Below are 12,531 nucleotides of genomic sequence, written 5' to 3' on the forward strand. Positions count from 1 at the left end.
GGGAAAAAAAAAAAAAAAAAAAAAAAGAAAGAAAAAAAGAAAAAAGAAGCATCACATAAAATAACCTGTGTATTTCATTAAAGTGATTATTTACCACGATATTAATAATATAGAGATCTTTTTACTTTTTTTTTTCTTTTCTTTTTGGTACCAGAGATAGAACTCAGGAGGCAGGCGGTGGCACCACTGAGGTAAATCCCTGATGGAGTTTTCTACTTTTGGAGAGCACACTATGAAGATACTTCTTTGTAGCCTTATTATCAGCAATATATTTCTTCAAAATATATGGTAAGAGCTCAACTATAAATGTGCATTAGGTTTTATATAAAATACTTTTGTAAATATAGGTCTAATATTTTCTCATTTATTAATTTTATTTTTCACTTTATTTATAATTTATTAACTTTTGTTAATATTAAATAAATGTTTATATTATATATCTATTTTTTTAAACCATGTTAATTTGTTTTTCAAAAGGTGATGTCCATCTTTCTTGTCTCTTTAGCTATTTGTCAATTCATCTAAATTTATGAGATTACAAAATTTTAGATGCAATAGAGATAAAAGATGGTAAACTCATCCTCACTTTTGTGGTATCTTTAGTTTTCTTCTATCCTCAAATCTATTCAAAGCAGATATGTGAGGAAAAGAACAAATTTGCATCGTCAGAGTTTGGAATTAACATGAAGCTTAGGTAAGCATCTTTTTACTAAGTCACATGAAGATGATATTTGAGTTTCTGTACAAGAATAAAATGATTCATACCCAACAGAACAATAGGAGCTATTTTCAAATTATTAATGAAGTAAATAATATAATAACAAAAATGAATGATTTTTCAGACTGTGCCTTGTACATGGCATCCAGGCTGAGGGGTTGCACAACTGTACAAGCCATGTCCCTGGCCCAAGTTGGATCTGCTAGAACAAAAGAAGACTTCTTTAATAATTTGCACAAAGGTATACCCAAAGAAGTCAAATATTTTCTAACCTGTACTAAGCCCTCATGTAAGCTATACTAAACTGCCATATAATCTATTTTTATAGTACTTCTTACCGAACATAATTAATTACATTGCTTTTCAGCTAACTCCCTCGCTGTTGTACTTCATATAAATATTGAGATAAACCTTCTAATTTGTGTGGCCACTGAAAAAAATCAAAATATAAAATATAGATAAATATAAATAAAAATTAAAAGCACCAATAATCTGATCACACAGAGATGCACAACCAGTGTGATAAACTTTAATCCTTGTTTGATTTACTCATTGTCCCCTGAACATCTGAACTGCCACCTATTCCCACTATTTGGTATATGCTCAAACAACTGAAAGATTTCTATAGTAATTATTTTTCTATAAAATTAAGGGCTGGGGATTTAGCTCAGTGGCACCATACGTGACTCTCAAGGAAAAGGTCCTGAGTTTGATCCCCAGTATAAAAAAAAAAGATTAATAAGCAAGTAGTAATGTATTTCATGGGCTTGATAATATTAGTTACATTTTTAGTCATTGTTATTGGTTATTATATGAACCTGATTTCTACAAATCAGCACCTATATTTGGATATAAATATGCATATAATATTCTACTACACAATTATTGAACAATTTTTCTGAAACAATAAAGAGGCTAGAAATCACTTCTAAAGACAAACAAGATAAAATAGTAAATTTGATGCTAAGGAGTAAAATAAATGTATATCAAGGACAAATAGAAATTATTTTAGATAACATCCTCACATTTATTTTCAATTTTACTATCTTTACTACAACACTACAATGTTGCTGTAATTAAGATTTAGATATATCTGGGGCTGGGGATTTAGCTCAGCGGTTTGGTGGCCAGACTTGCAAGCGCAAGGACCCGAGTTCGATCCCCAGTACCAAAAAAAAAAAAAAAAAAAAAAAAAGATTTAGATATATTTGCACTGTAAAGGTAAAATGTCATAAAAGTCCTAATGCATATCTTTCAAGTGTCTAATTCAATTGTATTCAAAGAGTTATCTTTTTCCATAAACTTAGTCATACAGCATTACATCATCTCCCATGGCTCAGATTATCCACAATTATAAAATGCTTTAACAAAAACTGTTATGAAATGGGTTCTAATATATACTCATATAACTACTTTTTCATTTTGGGTTAGTATGAACATACACAATATATCCTTATATTTCAATGAAACTGTTTTTGAAATATAGTAACAGGCTGGGCAAATGGTGTCTGCTGGGTATAATTTATTTACAATTTTAAATTAAGTTTATTGGAACATTTTAGGTATACAATAGTTACATTTGTCATTGGGCTCTTGTACTTTTACTTGACTTATCTTAGTTCTTATTTTTTCCCCATTCCCAGCCCTCCCTTCAGCCCCTCCAACCTTCCCTGTTTAAAAAGACATTGTTTCCACGTTTTTCCTTTTCTCATATTTTTAATTTCCCTTTTTACCTTTCCCCTACTCCTCCCACTTCATTTATTCTTTTAGACCTTTTCTTTCTATTACACAATATCAGTTATACATTTTATCCTTATTAAACTTTTACGGTTTCACACCAGAAAAATTATTCAGTATTTACACGTGTCTTACTAATTTCACTTAAGAGTATGACCTCATATGTACACCTATTTAGCTATAAATGTCTGTAGTTTCTCAATCTTTATGGCTGAATACTACTCCATTTTATGAAAAAAAAATATCTTTATCCAATCTTCAGTTGATGGGCAATTGGGCTGTTTCCAAGTTTTAGCTATTATGAACTGTGCTACCATAAACATGGGTGTGCATATATCACTGTGGTATGATTCTTTTAATTATTTTGGGAAGATACCCAGCAGAGGAATAGCTGGGTCAAATGGGACTTGTAATCCTAGTTGTTTTGAGGTATCTGCACATTGATTTCTACAGTGGTTGCACCAGTTTACACTCCCACCAACAATGGAGAAGGGTTCCTTTCTCTGCACAACCCCGCCAGCATTTGTTATTGGTTGATTTCTTGATAGCAGCCATTCTGAGGTGAGATGGAATCTCAGTATTGTTTTTATCTGCATCTCTCAATCGACCAGTGATGTTGAACATTGTTTCATATGTTTACTTGCTGCTTGTACTTCTTTGTCTGAGAAATGTCTATCCATTACAGATGCCCATTTTTGAATCGGTCTTTATATTTTGGGGCTTGATTTTTTTATATATTCTTTGATAAATAGACCTTTGTTTGAAGAACAGCTGGTAAAAACTTTTTCCCACATTGTGGGTTGTCTCTTAGGTCTGCTAAAGATTTATCTGGCAGTTCAGAAGCTTTTTAAAAAGATGAGATCCCAGTTGTTGATACTTTGTGCTAGTTCCTATGCTACTGAGGAGTTGTTCATAAAGTCTTTTCCTATGCCAATGTCTTCAAGAGTTCTACCTATCTTCCAGAAAGTTTAGTGTTTCTGTTTTAATATTTGTATCTTTAATCCACTTGGATTTTAGTATAGTGCATGGTGCAAGACCTGAGTCTAGTTTTAATCTTTGGCAAATTGAAATCCAGTTTTTCCAACATCATTTGTTAAAGAGGCTATCTTTTCTCCAGTGAGGATGGTTGGTACCTTTGTCAAAGATGAGGTAGCTGAGTATGTCTGAAGTTGTTTCTGCTTGTTCTGATCTATTCCACTGATCCTCAGGTCTGTTTCTTTGCCAGTACCATGCTGTTTTTATCTCAGTGGCTTTGTAGTATAGTTTCTAGTTGGAGATTGTGATACCCCTTGCCATGTCTCTGTTGCTTAGAATTGCTTTAGCTATTCTAAGTCTCTTTAGATTCCAAATGAATTTTTGGATTGTTTTACCTAGTTCTGTGAAATATACTGTTGGGATTTCAATAGGGATTGCATTGAATCTGTATAGCAGTTTTGGAAGTATGGCCATTTTCACTATATTGGTTTTTCCTACCAGGATCAAGGAATATCTTTAAATTTTCCTATAGGCTCTTTGATCTCTTTTTTCAGAGTGCTGCAGTTCTCAATGTAGACACGTTTTGCTTTCTTCATTAGACTGATTCCTAGATATTTCATCTTTGTGGAAGCTACTGTGGAAGGGATTGTTTCCCTAAATTCACTCTCAGTGAGTCTGTTATTTGTGTACAAGAATGCTATTGATTCTGAGTGTTTAACTTGTATCCAGCTACATTACTGGGAGTTTTTTAACTTCTTCCTTTCCTATCTTTATTGCTTTTATTTCTTTCTCTTGTCTAATTGCTGTGGCTAATGTTTCCAAAACTATATTGAACAGGAGTGGTGACAGTGGACATCCTTGTCTTGTTCTTGATTTTTGTGTAAAAGTTTTCAGTTTTTGAATATTTAGTATGATGTTGACTATTGATTTTTCATAGATAGCCTTTATCAAGTTGAGATAAGGACCACCTATTCCAAGAATTATAGAAAAACATGAATTAAATGTGAATTTTCCATTTTTTTCCTGAGCATTGGTTGTGGCCTCATGATTCCAGTTGAATATAGTCACAAGCTGCTCTGTGCCTAATGACTGACATGTTCTCTCATTTAAAAAAAAAAAAAAAACAATTTCTTAGGGCCAGGGATTTAGTTCAGTGGTTCTGCTGCCTGCCTCTAAAGCACAAAGTCCTGAGTTCAATCCATGGTGTGGTTTCTGGGTCCCCCAGGGTCACTCCCAAGTGTATGGCACAGCCAGTAGAAGTTAGAGAAGGCTGTGGAGCAGCATTCTGTATGCAGATTAGTGCCCAGAAAGCAACTCTGGTGCATGACACTGGAAGTACCCTCCTACCTTCACCCACCTGATTGGACAGTTCTAATTTATTACATTTTAATAAGGCCTCAGACAAATACCATATGGAAAGTGCACAGTGACATTCTACTGAAATGGTGGCTGAAAATGCCTTCAAGTGTGAAAGTTCTACTTAATCAATAGTATTGCTTCTGAATTAAGATGGGATAACAGTCCCACAGGCATAGGTATGAGGAAAATCTATGAAAAACATTATTCAATGACCGCATTAAAAACTGAGAGGGATACAATTTTATAAAATATAATTTTTTAAAAACATAGAAATACATACGAAATGCCTAAGTGTAATTGGATAAGTTCTTGAAAAATAAATCTCATTAAAGTACATAACTATACAACTATTCATAATAACTAGCATAATACTGACTAGTAAACTGATTCTCAGAAAATGTTTTTGGATTTGTGTTAAATATAAGGAATCTAATCAAAAGGGTGTAGTTTAAAAACGTCAAATGTTCATTTATGTATATTGTGTAAAAGTACAAAATAAAAATTATTTTAAAATAAGATAAATTATATTACTAGACAAAAACGTAGGATACAGTAATTTATACTAAACTACACTGAAATAATCAAATATAAAAAAAAACATTGCATTGAAATTAGACCTATGTATCTACATACTGAAATTCTACAGATGACTCCAGGCTCTCAGAGAAATAAATACCCAATGGTAGCATTATGACAGCTATTTGCACCAATATCATATATCATTTCAGTCACACTGTACAAGTGACAAAATGTGTTAGACATTACAATTTTCTAATCACATAGAATACAAAAAATCTATCTGTTGAGGAATGTAAGTATTCTGGGGAATTATTAATTCTCAGATGTTTCTAATTAAAATCTACACCAAACTTTTGAGGTGAAAACTCCAACAATTCCAACCATACATCATTCTATATTTAAACAATTTTAATATTTACTGTGAAATGGTTTCAAATTGTTATGAAAAGCCTTCAGTTCTCTTAATAAAATCTTAGGAATGAAGTGTTTTCCAGGAATATAAGACCAATTTAATAATGAGAAATCAATTACTTAAATATTTTCCTGAATAGTCATAATCCAAACTATCCTGTGAAATGTTTAAAAGAAGGGGTGATATATCTGAAATCTAGTGCCTACTGGAAAACTTCTGGCATACAGCAAGCAATGAATAAATAACTGACAAACTGATTTGAGTTTAAAAATATATCACAAGAAGGGGTCAGGGATGTAGTTCAGTGGTTCCACTGCCTGCCTTTCAAGCGCAAGGACCTGAGTTCGATCCCTGGTACCAAAAACAAAACAAAACAATCTCCCCCAAAACAAAAACAACAAGCAAAAAAAACCAAAACCATAAAAAACACAAGAAAAATCTTCTGCCAATGAATTAGAGTTTGATAATATTTACCAGAAAAGAGACTGATAAACTTTAACACTTAATCCTAACAATTAAAGAAAATAAAATTTGAATCTACTTTATCAATAAAATGAAGAATATCAACAACTAATATCTATCTTTAATTATGAAAAACCTGGAAATGTCACCCTATAACTAAGAACAAGAAGTATGCTCAGTATCACAAGGATTACTTAACTATTTTGGAAATCTTAATGAAACAGGACATTAAACACAATTAGAAGAGGAAAAAGTAGAAAAACATCACTATTGGCAGATAATGACACTGAAGCTAACTTACAAGAAACTCTTAAGAGTTGAGTAAACTAGATAGATAATAAATATTATGAAGAACAGATACAACTTTTTCACTAAAAAAAACAGAAACTAGAATTTCAGCAATTCAAAACAATACTAAGAACATAATACATTCATCATAACAAGTAAAAAAGGAATTTTGAGACCTATATAAATGACACAATTTCCTTATATATGAAACATTACAGAAATCAAAAACACAATATACTTTTTAGGAAGAATACTCCAAAGATATTAATTTATAGGCTTAATAAAATTCTAGTGGAACATTTTTATGAATTCAATAAAGTAAATTCATTTTAAATATTAAGTAGGTGACAATAATGAAAGCTTATTATTATTATTATCATTATTATTTATTTATTTTTTTTGCAGAGAGAAAAGTAAGGGAGCATTAACAGATACATAAATTCATTGTGAAGCTGCAATGGCAACAATATGGATCCAGTGGGGAAAGAACTAAAAAAAAAAAAAAAAAGTAAAAAAACATAGATTCCAATGTTAATAAAAATGAGTATGTAATAAAGATGGCACAAGAATCAGTGGGGAACAGTGCTAAGCAACTGGCTAATAATTGGGAAAAAATTAAATAAGATGCTTATCTTATACTTTACGCTACGGAATTAGAATTAAAAATACAAAATAGAACCGTAATCATTAGTAAAAGGCGAAAGATTTATACGATCTGAAGAGAAACCAGAGTATGAACCGTAATTATCAGGAAAAATGTTGATTATTTATCTGACTCCAAACTTTTAAAGTATAAGATTAAAAACAAAAGAGACAGTTACAGAAAAAAATAGGAGAATTGGCCATGCAAATATTTTAAATATTTAAATATTTTCTGACATCAACAATAGTAAAAATAATTAAGTCACATGAAAACTGAGAAAAACATTTTTGCTACACATGTCAAAACCAGTAACTTAAAATTTAAAAATCTAATAAATGTGTAAGACGTTACTAATAAAGGACATAAGAAAGCACTTTATAGAAACGGCAGATAAATATACAAAAAAGAATCTAGCTTTCTATTAACCAAATTGGTGCTGATAAAAACACACTAACCAAGCAACAAACAAAAAACCCAGAACTTTGACTGTCACATTGACAAATTTTCATGATACAGATGAGGAACATATTTAGGAAAGTACTTTCACATAATATTTGGGAGAAGTTATCAGAAGAACCTTGAGAAGTTCACAGTGTCTAATCCACAAATTCACCTTGTAAGAAAGCAATCTAAAAACACACTCCAAGATGCAGATAAAAATTTAGATTTAATGATCCTCCAGTTAACAGAAATAATGTGGTAAATAATTTCAATGTCAAATAAGGAGGAGTTGGTTATAATTTTTTTATGTACAAAGTACAACATATAAGTATTAAAAATGACAATTCATGACTCAGAACTAATAGTTAATGCTAAGTGAATAAAGCAGAATACAGACTATATAATCCAAAGTTTTATTAAAATGCAAATACAAACACATATGTACACTTTAGAGTTGCACATAAAATTGGAAGGAGGCAGAGAAAAATATTTGAAATATTTGTTTCTTAGTGGTGGTGTAAATGTATTTTAATCTCATTTGCTAAATATTTTTTTATTTCCAAATTTCTCTTCACTGAGCATGTTTCATATCTTTTATATTGGAAAATACTTTAAACTTAAAATTAATTTAAATGGGCTCAGAATGTATTCCAAGACTAGACACCAATAAAAATCACTTTTTCTATACATATGCAATTACTGTGTTCTTTCATCTTTGTATCTCATTTCTGTCAATAAAGTACATTCATTAAAGAGATAATTCATTTTATTATTTTTATTTCTGATAAACACTTTTTCCAGAATTAAAAACAAAGACAATAGATTCACTTTTAAGTAACTTATTTGATCAGTCTTATCCTAGTGATCTGATGACGTCTCTTCCTCTGTCTACTTGTAGCTAAAATTTAACTACATCGGTAATAACTGCTTTAGACCCAAGCTCAGAAATATAAAAGCTGAGAATGTTTATTTGGCCTATTTACTCAACACCGAGAAAGTCATCCACAAACAACTTTGACCAATAAAGGGAACAGTGCCTTTGTTTTTCACATTTCTTTCACCTGGAACATCAACTATGTCTAGTAGGATTCTGAAAGTAACAATGGTAAGATTTGAGTTTTTAATCAGTGCTTAAAAAAATAGCTGCAAATCAAGACATAAAATAACCTTCTAAATAAGTTTGCTGGCTCTATATTGGAGTTGAAGACACACCCCTCCAAATGTCTGCACTCACCATCTGCTATTCAATGGCAGAATCCTGCACTCAATTCTGGTGTCGTTTGGCATAGACAAGGACAATCAATGTCCAACACCATTCAGATATGTGCGCCATATCAGGAACCTTATGACACAGTCCCCAATCTCAATGAAGCACTTTCAAGCTCCACTGCACATCAATCAAATATATAGACAGTCAAGCTGATAGACAAAATCTAAGCCAAACCTAAATACCTACTGTTCAATGGATCTCTCCAGTTTGCCTGCAGCTCACCTTCTATTAAGATGATAGCTTTGGCCTAGTCTTCCATGCCAAATTAAGTCCATGGAGTCACTCTGGCAAAAAGAAGGGCCTACATCAATGTCAATAAGGACTTTCTTGCTGCCGAACCTACCATCTGTCCTCCTGCTTCCGACTTCCCTTACTTGATATGGACCTTGATGAATGGGATTCTAATGGTCCAAGATTCTAGTTTAGCCAGACTTTCCAGATGGGGTCAGTATGACTGCCCTATGGCCAAACACACAAGGAGACATAGTTGATGGAGTACCTGGAGAATGTCTTTTTGCAAATTAAATATCATAAATAAAAGAATGAATTTCTATCAGCTTTTGAGCTTCAAGTTTATGACAATTAGCGATGTGTTCAATGCTTAAAGTGAAGATGATTTTCTTCCTCAAGTTTTTTGAAAATCTGTATTTACAACATACAGATGAGCTTCATTATAATACCTTGCTATAAGAAATAAAATAAATGAACAGAGATTAAACTCAGGTCATATTAAAGTATTTACAAAGCAGTATTTAGAGAAAGATTTGAACAAATCTCAGAAGTAAGAATTTATAGTATAACATTAATGTAAAAATAAAACATTTCATTTTGTATTAGTTGCAACAATATTGGTATATTACATATTCTACATAAAAATAATAGCTTTCATATCTATTTTCCAGAAGTTATGTATACTTACAGGTTCTAAATACATAAGTAGAACTTAATATAATTTAAATACGGCACATGAATGTTTTACAGAAATTAAAGTTTCTCATCATAGAGAAAAGACTTAGGGCTGGTGATTTAGCCTGAGTTCAATCCCAAGTACCACAAATAAATAAATAAAAATAAATAAATAAAGAAAAAGGAATTAGAATGTAATAAATTAATGTTGCCTTAAATATGGTAAATAAAATTATGTTGTTATACTGACAATACTGACAAACTTTTTCAATCAGGTCAGAAAAACTGCACTTAAGACTGAGTCTAATAGAATATGAAACAAAGAGAAAATTTGAGAAAATGTTACTGGTTCAATTCAATTTAATAAGATGATACAATGACATGCCTTTATTTTTTCTTCAAAGGAAACTAAACATATTTGTAGAATCAGCAAAAATAAACAGAAAATATTATTTTAACAAAATCTAAAATATAAAATCATCTGAAAGTCTAAGCAATATAAACAATAATTAAGAAGTAAATCTTCATAAAAAGGAGAAAATGAATATGGAAATATATTATACACCATAGATTATTATACCCAGAATTATTTAGAATACTACCATTAGTACTTTATACATAGTAAGCATGTGTGTCATATTGATCAGAATTTAATTGAAATGAGAAGCACAATAGGACTTCCACAAGTAGAATTCAGATCCTTTCACGGGAAAGGATCACGGGAAAGTTTTTCATGGGAAAAACTTTCAATTAAGTTATTTTACTAGGTATGACAGTTGTCTTTGATGTTATGAATCAAGAAAAGGTCTTATTGTGTAAAGAAAAACCATGTAGAGTTCTTTAAAGAAATCACAAAGGAACAAAAGGGTAACTTTTGATTTTTAAATATCTCCAAAATTTTTTATTATTCTTTGGTCAACTAAGATAATGCTATAGAAATCCTGCATAAAACTTGAATTTACAATGTCCTGGCCTAATCATCTGGCTAATCTTTTTGAGTTTTCCTGAAACATACTTCCATCCCATTTTCTATGGGAATTCTCCCACTGATGAACACAGAGAATGAGAATTTGGCCTGTGCTCTATAGGCACCATTGAAATGTGGCCACCTGAGGCATGTAGGGAGGGCATCCAGCTGGCACACCACATGTTGCCCTGGAGTTGTCTGCAATGAGAGGGATATTCTGGCTAAGAATACCTGGGCAATCTCTGTAAGTATTCTGATTATGAAAAGGATTTTAGCATCATCATTTTCTCATGAGAGCAATATGGGGGGCAAGGGAGGGAGGGAGAGAGAAGAGAAGAGAAGAGAACAGAAGAGAAGAGAAGAGAAGAGAAGAGAAGAGAAGAGAAGAGAAGAGAAGAGAAGAGAAGAGAAGAGAAGAGAAAAAAGAAAAGTGGGAAACCTCTTACAAGAAAAATCGAAGAGCTCTATGAAACAGAAAATCTGGCCATTGATACCAGATTTTCAGTATCATCCATATCACTGGGAGAAATTTTTGAGAACTCTAGATATTTTTAATTGTTTTTAAAGCACATTAGAGACTTCACCATAAACTAAAATGAAATGAATTCTATAAAACAAAGGATGCAAGAGCACAGTATGAAAATTTGTTTATAGCGCATAATGTAATATAAAAATAAATTAAATTCACATAATACTCATTTAAGAAATCTGTTGTTTTTATTTTTATTTTATACAACTTGTGAAAAAGAAAATCTATGCATTTGAACTGTAATGCCAATGAAACAATTTTGTCAATTTTGAGTGTATTTTTTCAAAACACCATACGTGATTAGAACACATAATACACTAGTATTTTTGCCAATTGTTGTTTTTAAACTAAAGCTGTCTTTGAATTACATAAGAACAAAATCAGGATTTCAAAATCAGCAACATATTTAGGGGTGAATTTTAAAATAAGCCCTTGATTGTTAGACTAACTTTGAGCACCAGAAACATTTTTGTGAAATTCCACTGTGATAAATAGGGTATCTAGGAAACACTCGTGGTGAAAAGCAGCACATGCATTATTTTTAGTTAAGTTTTCATTAAGGGCTTTTTGTTTGGAGTTCTGGTGATATTTACAATACAATATGAGTATACATTTTAAGGGATTTATGATGTCACCAAATGCTAAGAACAATTACAGCTGGGTTTTACATTTGTGTTTATATGTTATTTTGCGTATAGATTCCAAAAATCAACTAAGAGAAAACTTGATAAAAGAAAAAAAAATCCTGGAACTGAAACAAAGATTCTATCTATCAATATAAGCAGTTGCTAGTATTTCTAAAGCAAAGTTTGACAGTAAGTGAAACAAACTAACATAATGACGTTAATACACTACTTCAGCCACTTGAGCTGTCATTCAAAAGGCATTTTCTTTGTATCATTAATTCACTGCAACACAAATATGAATTTTGAATTTTCAATACATCTTGGTGATAACTTATCTGCAGAAAGAAAACTAATACCTACATGGAAACTTTTCAGTTTTCCTCATGTATATCTGTTTTAACTCACTTGTATATTTTAATTGTGGGCTTAATTTACATGTTTTTTCCCCAGAAGCTGAAGCAAATCACAAAGATTGCAATGTCCTTAAGACTAATGAGTTCCAATTTATACTGAATTATTGGCAGAAGATCATTCAGAAATATATTCAGTGCATTCACTTAAATCACAATAAAATTATACAATTACCACTTTGTTTTTACTAAATTATCTTCTTACCTAATTCAAAATACAATGCAGAACACTTTTACTCCTGTTTTATAGAACTAAATAATTTATATTA

General features: G+C 31.3%; 1 long non-coding RNA gene across 1 annotated transcript; it reads left to right on the forward strand.

The window, feature by feature from the left end:
• The first annotated feature begins 620 nt into the window (after positions 1-620).
• LOC104866221 lies at positions 621-6,971 on the forward strand. Its single transcript, XR_781386.1, has 3 exons — positions 621-694; positions 843-959; positions 6,876-6,971. It is a non-coding gene; the product is annotated as an uncharacterized LOC104866221 (long non-coding RNA).
• Positions 6,972-12,531: the final 5,560 nt, after the last annotated feature.

The sequence above is a fragment of the Fukomys damarensis genome, unplaced genomic scaffold (assembly GCF_012274545.1).
Source record: "Fukomys damarensis isolate Sample0158 unplaced genomic scaffold, DMR_v1.0_HiC HiC_scaffold_24, whole genome shotgun sequence".
In the NCBI taxonomy this organism is placed as follows: Eukaryota; Metazoa; Chordata; class Mammalia; order Rodentia; family Bathyergidae; genus Fukomys; species Fukomys damarensis.